Source organism: Delphinus delphis, chromosome 3, assembly GCF_949987515.2.
Source record: "Delphinus delphis chromosome 3, mDelDel1.2, whole genome shotgun sequence".
Lineage (NCBI taxonomy): Eukaryota > Metazoa > Chordata > Mammalia > Artiodactyla > Delphinidae > Delphinus > Delphinus delphis.
The window spans coordinates 44030698-44051159 of record NC_082685.1 but is presented as its reverse complement, the minus strand read 5'-3'; the positions used below and the strand labels follow the sequence as shown (position 1 = coordinate 44051159).

Sequence of the window (20462 nt, the reverse complement as noted above, 5' to 3'; positions counted from 1 at the left end):
TCTAGCCTCAGTCATGATGTGAGACCAGGACAGTGTTAAATGGAAGACTGAAGGCAGGATGACTTAGAAACAGATGGTGTATAGCTCCCACAGGGTGTGGAGTGCACTTCCAGAGTCAGTATAAGGAGTGTTAATGCTATTAGGGTGCCAAGTAGAGTGAAAACAAAACCACACAAAAAATGAGATAGAAGATTCAACTCCTTCTGTTCAGTAATCAGGAAATATATCTGCTCAAGGACTAGTGGCTTCAGAATAGACTTTGTCAAAGGGTCACTAAAATGGAATAATAGCTTACAAAGATTTCCAGATACCCTGGGAAATACAGAAGGGTGTGATCTTTTTCAAAAATGAACTCCTGGGCTTCCCTGGTGGCGCAGTGGTTGAGAGTCCGCCTGCCGATGCAGGGGACACGGGTTCGTGCCCCAGTCTGGGAGGATCCCACATGCCGTGGAGCGTCTGGGCCCGTGGGCCATGGCCGCTGGGCCTGCGCGTCCGGAGCCTGTGCTCCGCAGCGGGAGAGGCCACAACAGTGGGAGGCCCACGTACCAGGGGGGCGGGAAAAAATGAACTCTTGTCTTTTGCTCAGTCTAATTTGATGAAAAATTTCTGAGTACAGCTACTCTATGCAAAATAATCTCTACTTTCAGGAAGAAGGTACTTTCCCTAATTTTGGTTGAGAGTGTAGTTTCCAGAACCAGGCTGCCTGGATTCCAATCCCAGCTCTCCTGTATACTAACAATGTGACTTCAGTCATGTTATTTAATTTCTCTGTGTTGTACTTTTCCCATATATAAAATAGAAATAATAGTTATACTTATCTCGTAGGGTGAAGATTAAAAAAATAATGCATGTAAAGTACCTAGAACAGTGACTGGTCTCAAAAACTGCTATTTATAATTAAATGTTTTATTATTTTAATTACTTAACAATATTTAACATGCTTATCTTTTCTCTCGCAGAGCCCTGGGTTTCTTGTCTCTGTACTATACTCTTGCATTGAATGTTCTAAACAGGCTGTCTTCACAAGACTATTTCTTTCCTAGTTGGATATGTGGGGATTACATTGCGGATTTCCAAATCTTGCTGCTCCTTTCAGAAAGCTCTTTGAAAACACAACTTCCTAGGATCCACCCATAGAGAGTCTGATTTAGTAGATCCGGCAAGGCCTGGGAAGCTGAATTTTTTAAAAAGCTCACTGGTGATTATGACATGCAACCATTTTGGAACCCCTGGACGCTGGTGTACCAATTATTAAATATCTGGAGCCAACTGTTAAATATTCACGAATTTTGCAAACTGGTTGTTAAACTGTCAGCAGCTGTTGGCTGTGGTGGGAATATTTACATCATGAAAACTGGCAGATGCTACTTTTTCTTTCTCTCTGGAGAGCTGGGTGACTATCACACTGCAGGTACAATCTTCTCAGCTCCTGGGATCTGGAGTGTCTCTGTCTGACCCTCTTTTGTTTGGGACCCAAAATCTTCACTGTTCTCTGAGGTTTTCTTGATTGAGGTTTGGCTCTCCCATGGAATAGGCATTCCTGTGGCTGAAAGGGCTGTCAGCTAGATCCCTCTGCATCCATACGCAAACCCTCATTTCTTCAGTGTGAGACAGAAGTAGAAAAGCGCCCAGTAGTTGCTCTAGCTTACAGATGTGTGATGGCTGGCTCTCACAAAGATTTGAAATAAAATTTGAGGCAGCTTTTACAAAATCATGGCATTGCACATTAAAATCCAGATCCTCTGTAAAGTTTTTCTTAAAAAAAGAATAAAAAAGATCTGGACCTGCTCCTCATTTGATGAATTCTGGCTAAAGCTGAGTGACCACTGGCAGGGGGAAAAGTGCTCTCTCACCTGTCCATTTGTTCATTTATGCTTCCTGCCTGGCCCCTGAGTTTGGAACTCACCTTTGCTGGAAAAGGTGACAGTCCAGGACTTCGGAGATGTGAGCTTGTAGTCCTGATGCTGCTTTTAACTCACTATGTGGCTTTGGCTGACTCACTTTCCCTATAGGAGCCCTAGTTTCTCATTTGCAACCTGAGAGAATGCTCACCTTGTCTGCCTCCCAATGACGTTGGGTGGTCTGAAATGGGAGAGTATAAGCCCTTGACTGCCAGCAGCAGAAAAGCAAAGAATTATTGCTAAATGTTGATTCCTGTTATCTACCATCCCCTTAGTGGGGATGAGTGATCCCAGAACAAGGTCTGATAGGAGTAAGTCTTTGAATGCATTGGAACACCCAGAATGGATGGGGAGAGAGGGCTCCATGGTGAGAAAAACAGAAAGTACCAGTGAACTTGCTGAATCTGCAGTCTCACTCAGGGAGATCTGGGAACACGAGAATTTAAAGATCCTATTATTAACCACCCCCACTTTACGGATAAGAAAATACGGGCTCAGAGGGAGTATGGGCTTGGCATCAGATCTGCGTATCAATCCCAGCAACATTCCTTAACCTCTCTGAGCCTCTGTTTCCTTGTGTGTAAATGGGAATGTAAGAATCTGTCTTAATAAAGTATTGTGAAGATTCAGTGAGATAATGTGTGTTCAGTACCTAAAACATATTGTAAATGCCCAGTAAGTGGCAGCTGCCGCGATTAACCCAAATCAGGCATATGCTAACTGAAGCACTGGCAAACCAGGAAGTAGTTAAGAGAATATGACACATTGCTAGTGGATATTTCCTTATCAGAGAAGAACTTTTCATCAACCAGAAGGGGCTCCTTTTACTTCCCATTGCACTGGGGTAACTTAAATCAGTATTTTTCCTAGCATTTGCTACAAGAGTCGAAAGATACCCAACCACACATGCCCAAAGCAACAGCAAGTACTGAGAGCCAGAGGTGGTATTAGCTTTATAAAGCATTTGCAGAGTCGAACTGGTGTGCGTTTCCCCTTCAAAAATCCTTAAATGTCGACCCTACTCAGCTGGAAATGAAAAATCTGGGCCCAGAGAACACTTTTCGATTTTCACTGCTTTGCGTGCCTCTTTTCACCGCCACATCTAAACATCAAGGCAAGAAGTGTTCAAGCGCCTTTGGGCTCCTGAAGTCTGGAACAAATTAGAATTCTTGGAGTCAGTCCTTCTTTTGGACTAAACTCCTTTTTCTTTTCCATTTTCCAATAAAACTTTCGGTTCCAGAGAGTCCTTTCTCAACCACTCCTTTTCTAACGCAGTTCTGTTTGACTTCCACTGTGCAGCTCCTGAAAGGAGCCACTGAACCATGACGCAGCCAGCATTTCAATTCCTGAGCACCAGCTTTCCAGCAGGAGCTGTTCCAGAAGCATCATTATATCCAGCAATCATGCATTTACCAGGAATGATTGACACAGCATTTTCCCCCCTCTCCAACTTTTCCAGCCCATTAGTCTTTATTTGTCTTCCATGGAAAGACTCCCCCGGTTTGCTTTCCTGCCAAATCAGTGAACGTACAAATACGTGCATAAGTCAAACACACCTACACACCCGTAGATGTAATATGTACTGAGTCTGTATCTGTATTGAATATTCAACAGTTCATTTCCAGACTTCATGTCTCCACTGAAGTTTTAGTCATTTGCTTCTTTCCTCCTTTCTTATCTCCCCTTCTTCCTCCTTCACGCCCTCCTTACTTCTTTATTTTCTTTCTACTTTTCCCAGAAACTGCCTCTATTTTTGGTAGTCACTACAGAATCTCCTATTCTTCAGTGTCAAAGAGGCTTAAGAAGCTTTTTAATACAGTGCTCTCACTTTAGTTTTGAGAAATCTGTGCGCTAGAAAGGAAGCCATGTGCCATCAATGGCTTTCCCTTGCCTTCAGGAAAACTTCCAAGCTCCACAGGCATCACCCAGCGCTGCATGGCTTGGACCCTGCCCTCTGTGTCAGCCACATCTCCACCTCAGTCTCCACACTGTAACCACACATACCCTTCAGTCCCTGCCTCGGGGCCTTTACACATGCTTTTCTTTCTTCCTACACAGGCTTTCACACATAGGCACACACCTCTTCTTCACCACTTGACCTTCTATTTATTCTTTAAGTCTCAACTCAAATGGTACTCGTTAGACCACCTTCCTGGCACTCATCAAATTTGTAATTATGTATTTAGTTGTTTAATGTCTCCTCACCTATCAGAAAGCAAGATCTCTAGGGACACACACCATGTCCCTTCCACCCCACCCCACCCCCACTATTTCTTCACTGCCATATACAGTGCCTGGCATTTGATAGTTACAACAGATATTAACAAGAAAGTAATAATAGTGTCTAACATTTACTGAGAACTTGCAAGTTTCAGAGACACCGTTCTAAGATTTTTACATGTATTAACTCATTTAATACTTACAACTATCCTAGGAGGAGGGTATGAGTGGTCAAGTCACCCACCCACTATTACATGGCTAGAAAGTAGCAGAGCGAGTTTCTGACCCCAAAGCCTGAACGCTCAACCAGGCCATGCTGTGTCTCTATGAAGTGCTCCTTTAATATTCACTGAAGGAGTAAATGAAAAATTTATCCAAATTGATAGCGGCAAAACTGAGGTTAAAACTTAAACTGCTTGATTGATAATCCACTCCTCTTTCTAATGGAAACAGAGAGCCTCTCGGGTACCAGCAGAATGCAGTAAAAACAAAGAGAAGCAAATTGACAAATTGGTCTGTTGCTGATAAGGACTATGAGAGGGACCCTGTGATGTAGATTGTGGAATGAAGTGGAAATCATCGTTTTAGACTCAGGCAGGACCTAGTGGCAGGTGGAAAAATACTGAACCATTGAAGAGGACTTAAGATAAGGAATCAGGTTCTCCAGAAACATCAAGTGGATTTACAGTTATTATCACTAACAATTTAGGTAATTCTCATGCTTTGGATGATACTTTCCAAACCTGATTCTAAAGTATAAGCAACCATCAATTGTATAAAAGTGCTGGTCAGAATTCTAGGATAAAAGCTCCAGGAGGGTGCCTTGTTTGCGGCTGTATCCACAGCATGTGAAACAGTGCCTGGCACATAGTAAGTACTCAATAAATATTTGTTTAACGAATTAATGGAAAATGCGCATCAACAAATCCATCAGCAGGTACTAAGTAAGTATCTGTCATCAGGTCTATGCAGCTCAAGGCGCAATGAAGAACACAAACAAAAATAAGTCAGATTCCTTTTCATGGAGAGGTCCTAGTCTAGTGGACCTGGTAACAACTACCACTATCAATGAAAGCCACCATCTTGGGGATTTGCTTTGTCTAGGTGCTGTGCTATGTCCCTTTACATATTATTAGGTCATTTTCATACTTGTAACATCCTTAAGGTGATGGCACTACTACTAGTCTCCATTTGCAGATGTAGCAACTGAGGTTTAGAGATGCTATGTCCTTGACCACAGTCGCAAAGTCAGGAACTGGTGGAGCCAGGATTGAGACTCAGGTCTGTTTGACTCTGGTATCAACTATGCCAAATGTATTCATCCGATTATTTCAAGATCATCTATGGGTGAGAGGCATGTTGGTACTACAAGAGTTTGCAGTATTAGAGGGTGGGGGCAGGGACGGAGGGAGCACTGCAAGTAACACCACTCAGCCTCTCCAGGTCTACATGTGCTGCTGACCTGGGTCCGAAATACATTTCCATTCTTCACCTGCCACAATCCTATTTGTTGTGTAAATCCCAGATTCAGTGACACTTCTTCCTGGAAGGCTTCTCAAACACTACACAGTTGGGTTAGTTATCCCCTTCTCCATGACCCCTCGTCATAATACTTCTCACCCCACATTCTTATCATTTGTGTTTCCCACCTACTAGTCTTCAAGTTCTTCCAGGATAATATTTTATCCTTCCAGGTCCAGTACAGTGCCTGACGTACAGTGTGTCATTTCATCAATATTTATGGAATAAATTAATTTTAGGTAGAAAGTGCCGTATATGGATCCAACTAATATACAGCAGAATTCAAAGGAAGCAGTACATTTGGGGGCATTAACTGAAGCTCCAAGACAAAGAACTGCTGAAAAGTTGGGTAAGATGCTTACTCAGTGCTACACTGCGCATGTGTGGATGTAACGGCCTCAGGGGATGAGCGGTGTACAACGTGATCCCGGAAATGTCAACATGGCGGAGGGGTCCTACACGTACCTGCTCGCAGACAGGGAACTCTTGCTGAGGGCGCGACTGTCACTGGTGCTCAGTACTGCCCCTGCCCTATGCTCAGGGCTGCAAGGGCCAAGACCAGGAGAGACTCAAGGCGGAAGTCTACCATGGTGGTGAAGCTGAGCCCAGAGCTGCATAAACACTTAATTTTATCAAAATGAGCACAAGCAATCTGAAGGATTCAAGACCACAAAACCTACTGACTGAAATACACTGTATTGTGTATACCAAGAATGGAAGTGTTTGAAGAGAGACCCATTCTGCTAAATTATGATGGAATCAGAAGAAGAACAACGGCGCTAGAAGACAACCTTTTACTTGGAATGACCTAAAATGTAACTTCATGTCCACTTGAATGGATCCATTAGTTCCAAAGCCGTGAAGAAATTAAAAGCCAAGAAGCCAGGTCTTAAAACCCATGATGAGATGACTATGATTAACAAGAGAAAGAAAAGAACTTTAGAAGAATGCTTCCAGATGTTTCAAATTATTCATCAGTTTACTACTAGCCCTGAAGATATTTTCATGGCTACAAAAGATGTTATTAAAGAATTCACAGATGATGGTGTCAAGTGCCTGAAACTAAGGAGCATACCCAGAAGAGAAAATGCTATAAGGAATGACTAAAAAGACTTATGTGGAATCTGTACTTGAGAGTATAAAACAGTCTGAAAAAGAAAATGCAGACACTGACGTTAGGTATTTGATAGCAATCAACAGAAGAGGTGGCCCTTCAGTAGCTAAGGAGACTGTTAAACTTGCTGAAGAGTTCTTCCTTTCTACTGAGGATGCAGTTCTTGGACTAGACCTTGGTGGAGACCCTACCATAGGACAAGACTTCTTAGAACCTCTTTTAGAAGCTGAGAAAGCAAATCTGAAGTTGCCATTACATCTTATAGAGATTCCAGAGCAAAAAAAATTAAATAAATAAAATTAAATAAAATAAAGGAAACTAAGTACCCCTGGATCTGCATCCTGATAGAATCGGGCATGAGACATTTCTCAGATCCCCTGAGGGAGGATCCCTGGATCTGGTGGACTTTGTGAGACACCATCAGATACCACTGGGTAAGGCTTCAGGTCCTGCAGACAACCCTCTGTTCCTTCTTCCCCCATCCCCAAGGTTAAAATCCATATGGAGAAAAGTACTGTTCTAAAAATATATATATCATTTAGAAAAAAATGTTCTAAAGTTGGATTGGGGGGCAATGTGGTCATTAAGACTCCTGTCTGGACGTTTGGACTACGTGAACCCAGGAAAGTTATTCTCTCTGAGCCCCAATTTTCTCAGCTATACCACTGAGATGACAAAAATTAGACTGTTGGGAAATCAAAATGAAGTAGTACATTAGGAACTCAGCTGAGTGCTCTGTTCTTTGTAAGTATTCAAATGTTTGTCAGAGCCACTGCTGCTGCTACTGCTGCTACTTGTCTTCCAGTATTATTATGAGGCAAAGTTGGGAGAGTACGGCATTCTATGCAGAAGTGCACTTCTGAGAAGAAGTACAGAGATATGGAGAAACATCCTGCCCTAGGGTATAAAGACAATTCATGGCATTGGCAAAAAAGGCTATAGATATTTCATGCTAAGAGAGAGTTTCCTCTGAACCAAGGTATAAAATGCTCAGAAAATGAGAGAGCTGGTGAAACCATGCTCCATTCCTGTTTTTAAGAGCTAAATGTCAAAATGAAGAGTCCAGTGTATGTGCCTGAATCCCATGTGTGTGTCTTTTCCACTAAACGTATAGGCGAAGCTCTGTACGGTGGCTGCCATTTTGTTCCCAGGAAATGATTCCCTGGGAATGTGGGCTGCTGTCTCTTATTCTTTCTGGTGAAGAGTGGTGTGTCATTAGACATCTTTTTGTCTAGAAGCATGATACCCGTTTGGGCTCTATGTCTAGCCATCTAGTCTTTTCCTAAGGTTGCCCAAGTAGAAATGTGAGAAGATGTGATTTGGTCCTTGTGGCTGGGATTAGGGAGAGCGGGTGTGCTGGTATAGGTGATCCCTTAATTGGTCTCTTGCCATTGATCTTCATTGAAATACCTACTTTCAGTCCATAAGACCTTATAGAAGTAGCCAACTAAAGTATACTCCAGACTAGTTCATTCATCTCATCTCATACTACAGTAGGTCTCCATGGCCCATTAAAACTGCTTATCCTTCTCTTTACATCTATTATTTGAGTTTACCCTCCCTCCTGCCTTCTTCCCCTTAAGTCCTTGTGATGCTCCTACCACCCTAAATGGCTGGCAGCACTACCTACCTACCGCTCTCTTCCCCCACCCCAAAAACCCTCACATGCACCCCATGTTTTTGGCCACTGTGATTTTTTTTTCAAACTGATCCTTCAACTTAAATGCCCACATCCTATTATGATTATCAAAAGAGTCTGGGCTTATGTGCAGGTTGGATGTAGTAATAACTGGGGGATAACATAGGATTATTTGATTTCTTGTGTATTGGTTTTTTTCCCAGAGACGACCTGTTTGGTTTGAAATTTGCCTTAATTGTGTCACTTCGGCAAGAGCAGAAGGGGATGGACTAGAATCTGCGAGGCTAGGATGCAGGGTTTGCTAGATGGAATCAAGAGTACAAACTTTCTAGTTAAGCATATTATAACCTGTGGGGGTAGTTTGCATTTTAACCTATGTACGTCCTCATTTAACCAGCTTTCAGACTTTAAGCAACCTTGAAATTTTGGAAAACTTCTGGTATACAAATGCAGATGAAAGAATTACCATTATTCTTACACCCTGCAGGGAAATGCATGTTGATTGTAAAACTGTATAAATGTCAGGTGAGTGATTTAACAGGCTTGGTTATTGAGCTTGTTAACAACAGATGTCAGATAAGAAAAACAGCAGGTGAGGGTAGATTGGAGGAGCAGGCACTGGCTGCTGACAGAGGGAGGAGTGACAGCTGACACGACGGGAAGGTCCAGTAGAGACTACAGTGTCACCAAGTATGAAGCTGTCTGGGAACCAAAACAAACAAAAACAAATAAAACACCCTACGACCTTAGGAGACCTTACAGGAGTTATCATATACACCAGTGGTCACAATTATTAATCAACAACCAGTTACCATATGTCTACTATGTACCGGGTTCCATTCCAGGAAATTCAGAATACAAAAAATTATAAAAAACAGAACCTTGCTCTGAAAATATTTACCATCTGCAACACTACCACACTGGCCAAGCTGAAGCTGTGTATATTAAGCTCTTTTTACAAATGTTGGGACATGCATAGAACCTATTAGGAGGTTTTTCTCTTGAAAATACGTAAAATTATTTAGCTACTTACAAGATAAATTTGTTTACTGCTTTCTCAAAGATGCCATTTCCTGACAATGCTAATAATGGAGGAATTTCAGAATAATGACCTCATAAAGTTCACGCAGCTGTCTCTCTGTGCAGACTTACATATCACACGGCCATGACCTCACTCAGGCCAGGGGCAGGTTTTAATAGCTTGGTAGGACTATGGTCAGAAACCCAGTTTGGTATAAACTGTTTTCTCTCTTTACTGTTAACTTATTTAATGAAAGGAAATATCTCATTAAAGATGCATATTTTCCCCAAGATTCCATGGGGATGCGGCCGTGGTACCTATAGGTCATTAGACAAAATGAGAATGGAGTCTTGAGATAGATCAGGAACCCCCAAACTCATCCTTGTACTTCAGTCATTGGAATGCTTTGGTTATCGTATTCCATCATGCCAGTCATTTAGCGTTGAGGAGTCTTCTAAATAGTGATTTAGGGCATTTTCCCTGGGGAAAGAGCTCCTCTATAAAGGAACTTCAAGAAGTCCAAGAAGGTGGGCTCTGTGTCTGCTGAGAGACAGGAGAGGTAATCAGGCAGTGGCGTAGCTCGTGGTACTGGGGAGTAAGATGATTTGCTGCCCACATCCTATGGAAGGTGTGGGTGAGAGTGAGCAGAATGGGACACTTATGATAGCAGCAGGCAGAACCAGGACCAGTCATTTATTTGAAATGGTGAAAGGAATGTGTATTTTCATCCCACTGTCCACCAAACTTTTTTTAGGAAAAAAATGAGAGTAGGAGGAAATTAAGAGTAGGAAAATATTATACAACTGCTTGGTCTTTTGAGCATCTTAAAATCTTTGGCAGGTCAGGAAAAACATGGTGAGAATGCTCAATGGAGAGTCAAGAAACCAGGAAAAAAATGGTGAGAATGCAGAACTTGGAGTCAGGAAACATAAGTTCAAGTGTAGTTTCTGCGGCTGACACCCTTACTGTGCGATTGAGGACAACATCCCCCCACCCCAGAGCATCCACTCCTTGCCTGTCATATAAGGGAGTTAGATAAAGCGTCTATAGGTCCTTCCATTCCTGGCATTCTAGGGTTTAGTAATAAGCTAAAACAAGGATCTTGTTTTTTAATGTATTATAAGACACAAGGAAATGTATACAGTGAAGTGACCTATAAATTCCGCTGCACTTTAAATGTGAATTCGATGCAAATACAGAATGAGAAATCAGGGTGAAAATCATTACCCGCTGTAGGTTAGGAAGTATAATGTGGTTCTTTTGCAGTGGGAAGAATGAATCTTGCACAAGCTGAAATAAGCACTGAAAAATGTTGGAATAACTAGACACTATGGTAGTCTGGGCTTTCTTCCCCTTTGGTGAGACTTTTCTATTTTTGCACCCATGCTTAGATGGGGGACAAATATCCTTGAGATTCTACATGGGACAACGGTGCAAGCACGTAGAGGAATGTCAGGGCACCTGAGCAGAGTCATAAGTAATGACATCATATATAGGTTTATATGATCCAGAGGACCTGAGGGTATACAGTCTCTGGTCAACCTGAGGTAGTATCTACCTGTCCTGAGAGACAGGGAAATTTATCCAATTGTTACACTTGAACTTGAGCTGAGAAGACAGCCTGGGAGATGGGAATTCATGATTACTGGGTGCCACAACATGTGTTAGCACCTGACATATTCTCTTTCATTTAATCCTTAGACTAGAAGCACCCTATCAGAAAACAGTTTTTAAACATTATTTGATTTTCTGATTCCTATTTGTAAAATGGTGAAATGAAATCTTGGAGAGGTTAAGTAGGTCTTAACAGCCAGTAAACAGTATAAGCTGAGATGGAAAGGTTCCCTGATTCCAAAGCCTGTCCTCTTCCACAATACCTCATTGCCTCTGGAAGTCCTAGTTTCCACTCTAGTTCTGCCTTTATTCGACTGTGGTACCTGAAAAATAATCACTCAGGTTCTTGAATCTCAGTTTGCTCATCTGTTTAAAATCACATGAACAACCAGCCAACCAACCAAAACAGTGACTATGTGGCCTCTGTTCTTTCTCTATGGTTTGCGGATGGATATGACAGGGCTACAGTTAATTCACTGGGAACGGTGCCTCTCAGTCATGAAACATGGTGGCCCTCAACTTTAAGAGGGCTTTGTACAACCTGAAACTATATGCAAACTGTATCATATATCTATACATCTGTATTGTTTTAGAAAAGAGTCCAAAGCCTTCCTGAGGTTCTCCATGGAATCTGTATCTCCAAATGCCCAAGAAACTTCTGATTAGTACATCTCCTTGTGGTATCTTCGAGCTCAAAACGTCTGTAACAAACTGAAATAAATTAGGGTTTGGTACACGAAGGGAGTTCAAAGGCAGAACTTACACTTGCACCATAGACTATGCAGTGTCACAGAAACAGGCCTGGCAACGAGTCGAGGTCGGGATCCTGGTTTACTCTGCCTTGTCGTTCAAACAGATGCTAATTCCTGCCTACCTCTCTGCTTGTAAACAGTTATTATAAAACCAAATGTGATAACATGGATGAGAGCACTCTGGAAAAACATAAAGTATCCTGCAAAAGTAGGATATTAACTGTGAGATATTAAAGTATCAAGTCGTTTCATGAGTTGTCAACTAAGAGGGAGAATTGCAAACTCCATCAGCAAAATTTAGAACCTCTGCTTTTTCATCCTTCGGCAAGGTCCTACAGCTGATACTTATGTGTAAATTTCCTTGACATTGATGAGAATCAGTTGCAAATACAGCTTGCAGGATTCAGATGGAGATCATCACCAATCCGGAAGCTGATATACAGAACTTAAGGTTTCTTCTCTAGGCAAGATATTCTTTCTTTATCTCCTTTATTCCATTAGTCAGTGATCCTTAAAGAATGGTCCAGAACCAGCAGCATGAGCATTATTCATGAACATGTTAGAAATGCAAATTTTCAAGCCCCACCCCAGACCTATTGAATCAGAAATTCTGGGGGTGGGCAGTGCAGTCTGCAGTTTAATAAGCTCTCCAGGGAATTCTGATACACTACATGCTCAAGTTTGAGAATCACTGCCGTTAAGGGATTATCCCAGGACAGACCTCCTGGGCTCATATGTTCGTTATGGGTACTCGAAAGAGAATGACAGGGTTCCAGTAACCTGGAAGAGTACCTAGTATAGTTCCCTAAAGGGCTAGTATAGGCAAGGTTGGGCTTGGGGACACCAGGGTTAGCAAACATGATAGGTGTAGCCCGAAACATCTCAAATAGACCTCTTGTGTATACGGCCCCGTGTTAGGTTTTACAGAGCTGAGAAAGAAGAATAAGGCCCTGTTTCAAGGAATGCAACTCCTGGAAGATTCGGAAAGTATAGATACCCTTGGTACCCTTGCAGCCAAAGAGTGACAGCAATCCAAAATTAAACCGTACACGTCTAAAAGTTAGCTCTGTGGTAAGCTTTCTTCTCTGAGCCTCGAAGTTATAGAACACAACAATAAATATGAAAAGAACTAATGCTTATATAGCATTTATCATATCCCTAGCCCTGTTTTAACTGATTTTTATGTGGTGTTTTTATTTTTAGTGGTGTTACCTGTTTTCAGCTGTTTACCGTACCAGGTAAACAGGCTCTGAAAATACAACTGTGAGAGGCTCTGAAAATACAACTGTGAGAGTCTAACTGCCCTCAGGGAGCTCACACACCAATGGGGAAAATCAGAAGAAATGAGCCCATTACTGTTCCAGCGAGATGGAGTATGAAGTGCAAGTTCAGGGTGTCTTCAGAGGCCTAGGTGAGGCAGCTACACTCAGTCTTATGCAAACAGAGGTTTCTCAGAGGAGGAAATGCCTAAATTTAGGCTTCCAAAGGATGAGAGGGATTGGTCATTTTAGGAGAAAACTGAGATTTAGGGCACTTGGACAACTGTACTCCAGGTCACATAACCTGTGAGTAAGTGGTGTGTTGGGATTTGAATTCACGTCAGTCCATTTCCAAAGCCCTTGCTTTTAACCATTAAGGTTAGGCTGGAAGACAGGTTTTATCAAGCCTGTCAATCCTGACAAATTGGTACGGGCTTCCAGGAATGCTGATGATGAGGACTCTGAGGGCTCAGCTGGAAAGAATGCCATGATCAATTAGTGATGTCTGCCTTGGGTACAGAAGAGGGGAGTGTATGTGTCATGCATTTGCTGACCCTGCACTGCAGAATACTGCCTCTAGGACTCAGCACAAAGAGGGACAGACCTGCAGAGCTCTTTCTAATTCATGGAAGACTGTCTCTGACCTCAAGCAACTTATAGCTCTATGGCTATCAGTGGGGGCCTATTATATATTACCAGGAGGTAGTCAGTAACAGCTCAGGATGTTATGAGCTGATGGAGCATTCAGGGAGAAAGGGAATAAAGTTTTCTTTATTTTTTTTTAATTAAAATTTTTTTTTTAATTTTTTGGCCACACTGTGCAGTATGCAGGATCTTAGTTCCCCAACCAGGGATTGACCCTGCACTGCCTGCAGTGAACGCGCAGAGTCTTAACCACTGGACCGCCAGGGAAGTCCCTAAAGTTTTCTTTAAAAAGTGAACATGCTGATTAAGTGTAACTGTGAAAAACAGACAACAATAAAGAACAATCTTATGAATCTACTAAACTTCACAATTTGTAGGCCAATTCACTTTTCAATTTTTACTTCTGTTATTTCCATCAACATGGAAGATGTTAATATGATAGAAAATGGTACTGTCCACAAGTAATGTGTCAAGTTGGTTCTATCATGCCCGGGGGAAACTTAAATTTACAAATGCCCCCCAAAAAGTATGCATTCAACACACCTAACGGCTCATCTGTGGAGTAGTTTGGAAGTTGCTGTCAGTCAGAGGGACTGAGAGGGCGGCTCTTTAAGGCAAAGATGGTAATAAGTCAGTGCCAGTTTTCTTCACACATGGTTTACGGTATTAGGAGGGTGGTAGGTGAGCTCTTTGAAGGGTAATCAAACATTATTTTCACAGTATATTTGTTAAACCACCGTATGCATTGAAACGACAACAACAGCAACACAACAAGAACAATTGGTCCTAATAATCAGAAGGAATCTGATGGGTACCATCAAGTCAGCCCGTAGTGGGAAATGACTGCTGGATGAATTTCCTTTGCAAAAAGTCTTTTTCAATTCTCCCTGTATTAGCTTCACATTGAACTTTTATAAACACTTTTCATCCTTGACATTAACCATTTTTTAAGTGGCTCATGCATCGGACATAGAGATCAAAAGGAGACGATGACCTCCCCCAAAGTCCCAAGGTCAGAGCTGTCTACCCTCTGGACACTTCTCCCCAGGAAGCCTGTGTTGTGAACACTCATCTCTCATTAACCATGACTTGGCAAACCAACATGCCACCTCATTTTCAGAGGCTCACTTGGTGGTTATGGGCAGCCTTGCGTTTCATCATCTGAACCAGTGGGGTGTAAACCTCAGCAGTCCCCCACCCCAGGGCTATGCCTGCTTATAGAGCTCCCCTAAACCTCCACCCACAGCCATCAGAAACCAGCTTCTCACTGGTCCTCCTCCCCACCTCCCCCGGCATGTACATCAGAGATGATGCGAGAGCTTATCACTTACCACCGTAAGACTTACTTACCTCATCTTACTTTGGAAGACAAGATTTGACAGTACCAGGAATCAAAACACTTTCCTGCTGACCAGGGCAGAATTCTCTCTGATTCATTTTACATTTTAAACATTATCTGAAACCTCAACAAGGGGAAAAAAACATGACAGTAGTCTGTGGAGAAGAGGCTCTGGGGCGCAGGCTGAGAAGGACTTTAACTTTCTCATCCCTACCAGGTTAGATAATCACCTGGAGAACTGTAAGAAATGACCTCGATGTACAGGGACTGTGTATCTTTGTATCTGAGCATCGTCTATGTACAAATCCCAACACAAAGAAGGTGCCCTGGAGGCCAAGGTGTAGGACCTCCAGTTAAGATTACATGTTCTAAAAGAGGAAGAGAACCATTTAAAGCTTAACGCTGAGTACACTGAACTCTGAAGGTTCTCCTTTGCAGGGCTCTTGATAACATTCGTGCAGCAGAGAAATACCAAGTCAGTTCAGAGAAACTGCTTTATTGCCTGTGCAGTTTATTCACATCCTTCACCCCCAGTAGGCTTCTGAATACATACCCCTAATACATCCCTCCTCTTTGAGCAGTTCTGCTCCCGAAGCTTAGCTGTGTGCTGTCACTTGTCCATCCCTCTCTAATTCAAGTACATGGCTATTTTCTCCTCCATTCCATGGAGAGAGACAGCCCAGTGCTTTGGGTGGAGCCCAGGGCTGCGGGCAGTAACAAACTCTGGCTTCTATACCTACTTCTGCCACTAATATGTTATGTGGCTTAGGACAAGTATCTTTCCCCTCTCAGCAACCCAGGTATCTGGCATTAGTGCAGGATTGGCTAATCTCTAAGGAGCCTTTCCAGCCCTAACATTCTAGGTCTTCAAGGGAACTGGAATTCTAGGTTTGACTGAATTCAGTGTAACCAGCATTTGCCAACTTCTTCCTCTTTGGCATCAAGCATCACACCAGGGGCTACAGGGGATGTACTTATATGGGAGCTCTCTCTCTCTGAATCACAGCGCTCACAGGCGAGGGGAGAGTAGGATGAGAAAAACAAGCTTACAGTTCTCTCCAGTGCACAGCAGAACATACTGTGTGCTATGAGCAAAGTACAAATGATTGCAGGGTCTAAAAGAGGCAGAAATTGCATCTATTTACGAAAAGTCAGAATCACACTTCACGGCATTTCAGATGAGCCTTGGCAGGGAGGGAATTCAGACAGGACACAGCTTAGTTTCTATAGCAACATATACTGAGCAGGTCTTTTGTGCCAGGCACTGCTAAGCACTCTGCACATAATCACCAATTTATTGCTGTCAGTCTTTTGAGATTGAGACTAGGATTATTCCCATTCCGCATATGAAGAAACTAAGGCAGAGATTACCAGAGTAACAGACCACCAAGAAAGTGCCAAGTGCCAGGATTCAAACCCAGGTAGGGGACTTGGTGCCCAAGTCCAGTATCAGTCTGGTGGCTCTACTGACCCTGACATATGGAAAGCCACTGACCCTGGGGACTGGAGAATGAAGGAGATCTGACTGCAGAGATGAGTTTTATGGCCCTGGGCAAGTCCTTTCACGCCTCTGATCTCCAGTTTCTTATCTGTGAAATAGCTGTGCTAAGTACTGGCCTCAATGGCCTCATATGATGATTCAGCAAAATGGTGGATATAAAAATACTGTTTAAATGATACAAAGTCCTATATACTCTTAAATAATAGAAGAAAGCAGAAGGAGCAGTGTGAAGAAAAGTCTGGAGGTGGTAAAGGGCAAGGTATATTTAGGCACATGTTTACAGTAGAGTGTATGTCCAGTGGGTTCCACGAGCAAGTGCTACCTGATGGGTCGGGGCTGAGGTCTCTTCCCCAGAGTTGCAGCTTGGGTGGTTTACACCCAATGCCTCACTTCTTCTCATCTCTACCGGCTACGCTAGGCCTTGACCGTGCTCCCTTAATGTGGAGAAAGACAAATCTAGCCAATTTTCCTTATGTTTTGTACTCCTGAAGCTCCGCCCAGAATGCCAGTGCAATTCTCATCAGCATTTGAGTTCAATCACAGCATTTGAACGCAAGGACTAGTCCCTTAACCCTCGGGACTAATATATACATTAGCGCATTAGTTTCAGCAGAATTAGCTTTTGTAGGAGTGATGCTAAGGGACAGTTAGCATGGAGTGGAAGCTCATCTGCATAAAGAAATAGACTCATCTCAGGAATGTCTGTGTAGCAAGATGTGTTACTGTCATCTTCTCAATACTGGGCAAAACAGCATCTTCAGATGGTGCCCAGGTTATCATAGGAACTGGTGGGAATGCTGAAGGGGTACACAATGGCTAAATCTAAGAAAAGGGCAGTAGTTCAAGGGATACTCAGTGGGAAATACACTGGACTGGCGTCAGAAGGCTTGAGTTTGAGCCCCAGTATGACTGTTTTATGGCTGATTGACCCTGGAAATGTCATTTCTCCTCTCTGAGCTTCTGTTTTCTGTAAAATGGCACAATTGATAAAGATGCTCTTTAAAGCACCTTCGATTCTGAAAGCCTAAAATCATGCAAGTTATTTTTAAGCAGAAACTTAACTACAGCTATTCTTAGGCTCCCAACTAGACGCTACATGTGAGTAGGAGATTTTGCATCTCCTACTAACGGCAGAGGTCAAATTTTCAGCTGCATGTTGCTCTTATCTCTCTTAGCGACCAGATGATGCTGTTTACAAAACACCAACAACAATGCGACAATAGCAACTGTAGCAACAGACACAGTGGTAGCCAGGAACTGTGCTAGGAACACAATTTCAATGCATTTAACTCTCAGAGCAGCCCCATTGGGTGGGCATTGTTATTCTTTCTATAATACAGATGAGGAAGCAAAGGTTTCAGAGGTACTAATTAACTTGCCCAAGAGATGGGAGTGGAGAACTGAATCCAGTCTGTCCATCGTCAAACCCTGTGCTCTTAGCCATCTAGATGTCCAGCCGGGAGTGAATATAAGTGCATGGACCTAAGTGTCCCAGGTGGCCCTTGAAGCCGCCCTCCTTTGAAAAATGATCTCTGAAGATTTTTTCACAGGGATCGGAGCCTTTCTTCCTCAGGAAGAAGGAAATCACTAACTCCAGAGTAAGAGAACAGAACAAGCAATCCCTTCCCTAAAGTGAACTCTGATGATATTTACGTGGACAGGTCTCCACTGGAGGAGAGAGGGCCAGAGGAACAAGACTGGCATGAGGAAAAGCAATCGCCCACCTTCTCAGTGATCTGAGAGATACTCCACACAGGAGTCCCCGACCTCTGCCTGGCACTGCTCAGTGACCCTAACCAAGGGCACAAGGAAAAGTACACGAGAGCTGGGGAGGGGTCACGGTCGACAGATTACACAGAATGAAGAAACCAGCTGCGTGGACCAGCCTCACTTAGAAAGCATCAGTTTCCAAAGCTCTATTAAGTGCCGGGCACACAGAAATGTTCCTAAGACACAGCTCCTGTGCTCATTGTATAAGACAGGAGACAAAGGCCAGAAACTATCAAACTCTTACAGGAAAACATAGGCAGAACACTCTATGACATAAATCACAGCAAGATCCTTTTTGACCCACCTCCTAGAGAAATGGAGATAAAAACAAAAATAAACAAATGGGACCTAATGAAACTTCAAAGCTTTTGCACAGCAAGGAAACCATAAACAAGACCAAAAGACAACCCTCAGAATGGGAGAAAATATTTGCAAATGAAGCAACTGACAAAGGATTAATCTCCAAGATTTATAAGCAGCTCATACAGCTCAATAACAAAAAAACAAACAACCCAATCAAAAATGGGCAGAAGACCTAAATAGACATTTCTCCAAAGAAGATATACAGACTGCCAACAAACACATGAAAGAATGCTCAACATCATTAATCATTTGAGAAATGCAAATCGAAGCTACAATGAGATATCATCTCACACCAGTCAGAATGGCCATCATCAAAAAATCTAGAAAGAGGGCTTCCCTGGTGGCGCAGTGGTTGAGAGTCCGCCTGCCGATGCAGGGGACGCGGGTTTGTGCCCCAGTCCGGGAAGATCCCACATGCCGCGGAGCGGCTAGGCCCGTGAGCCATGGCCGCTGAGCCTGCGCGTCCGGAGCCTGTGCTCCGCAACAGGAGAGGCCACAACAGTGAGAGGCCTGCGTAAAGCAAAAAAAAAAAAAAAAAAAAAAAATCTAGAAAGAATAAATGCTGGAGAGGGTGTGGAGAAAAAGGAACACTCTTGCACTGCTGGTGGGAATGTGAATTGGTACAGCCACTATGGAGAACAGTATGGAGGTTCCTTAAAAAACTACAAATAGAACTACCATATGACCCAGCAATCCCACTACTGGGCATATACCCTGAGAAAACCATAATTCAAAATAGTCATGTACCACAGTGTTCACTGCAGAACTATTTACAATAGCCAGGACATGGAAGCAACCTAAGTGTCCATCGACAGATGAATGGATAAAGAAGATGTGGCACATCTATACAATGGAATATTACTCAGCCATAAAAAGAAACGAAATTGAGCTATTTGTAATGAGGTGGATGGACCTAGAGTCTGTCATACAGAGTGAAGTAAGTCAGAAAGAGAAAGACAAATGCCGTATGCTAACACATATATATGGAATTTAAGGGGAAAAAATGTCATGAAGAACCTAGGGGTAAGACGGGAATAAAGACACAGACCTACTAGAGAATGGACTTGAGGATATGGGGAGGGGGGAGGGGAAGCTGTGACAAAGCGAGAGAGAGGCATGGACATATATACACTACCAAACGTAAGGTAGATAGCTAGTGGGAAGCAGCCGCATAGCACAGGGAGATCAGCTCGGTGCTTTGTGACCGCCTGGAGGGGTGGGATGGGGAGGGTGGGAGGGAGGGAGACGCAAGAGGGAAGAGATATGGGAACATATGTATAACTGATTCACTTTGTTATAAAGCAGAAACCAACACACCATTGTAAAGCAATTATACTCCAATAAAGATGTGGGAAAAAAAAAAAGTCAGGAGACAAATCCAGGCTTGGCTAGCGATAATGCTAGACACTAAGTGCCATAATGAAAGTCTAAACAACTTGCTCTGGGTGTAGAGTGGAGGGAGGATCAGACACAATTAACTCCAACACAAAACAGAAAGTGCTAAGCGCGCTAATGGAAGTACAAGCTAAGGGCTCCGGGAGCTCAGAGAGGGATGGATTGATTGTGACTGGGGTTCTCCCAGAAGCAGTGGTGTTTAAGTGGGATCTTGAAGGAGTGAAATGAGTGGAAAAGGGCCACAATGAAATTCCCTTCATCACGGGGTAGTCAGTAAAAAGAGGAAGTCGGTATGTCTATGTTTGCTTTTCTGAAGACAGAATGGCTACAAGCACGGAGTTGAAGTTCAGAATGACCTGATTTTGACTTCCAGATCTGCCATGTCTGTGTGACCTTGAACCTTGGTAT

General features: G+C 43.0%; 1 protein-coding gene and 1 pseudogene across 2 annotated transcripts in view; both read left to right on the top strand.

The window, feature by feature from the left end:
* Positions 1 to 20462, top strand: part of GRIA1 (glutamate ionotropic receptor AMPA type subunit 1) — a 304530-nt gene that overhangs the window by 120838 nt on the left and 163230 nt on the right. The window lies entirely within an intron of this gene.
* Positions 6393 to 8668, top strand: LOC132421597 (adenosine deaminase-like protein pseudogene; annotated as a pseudogene).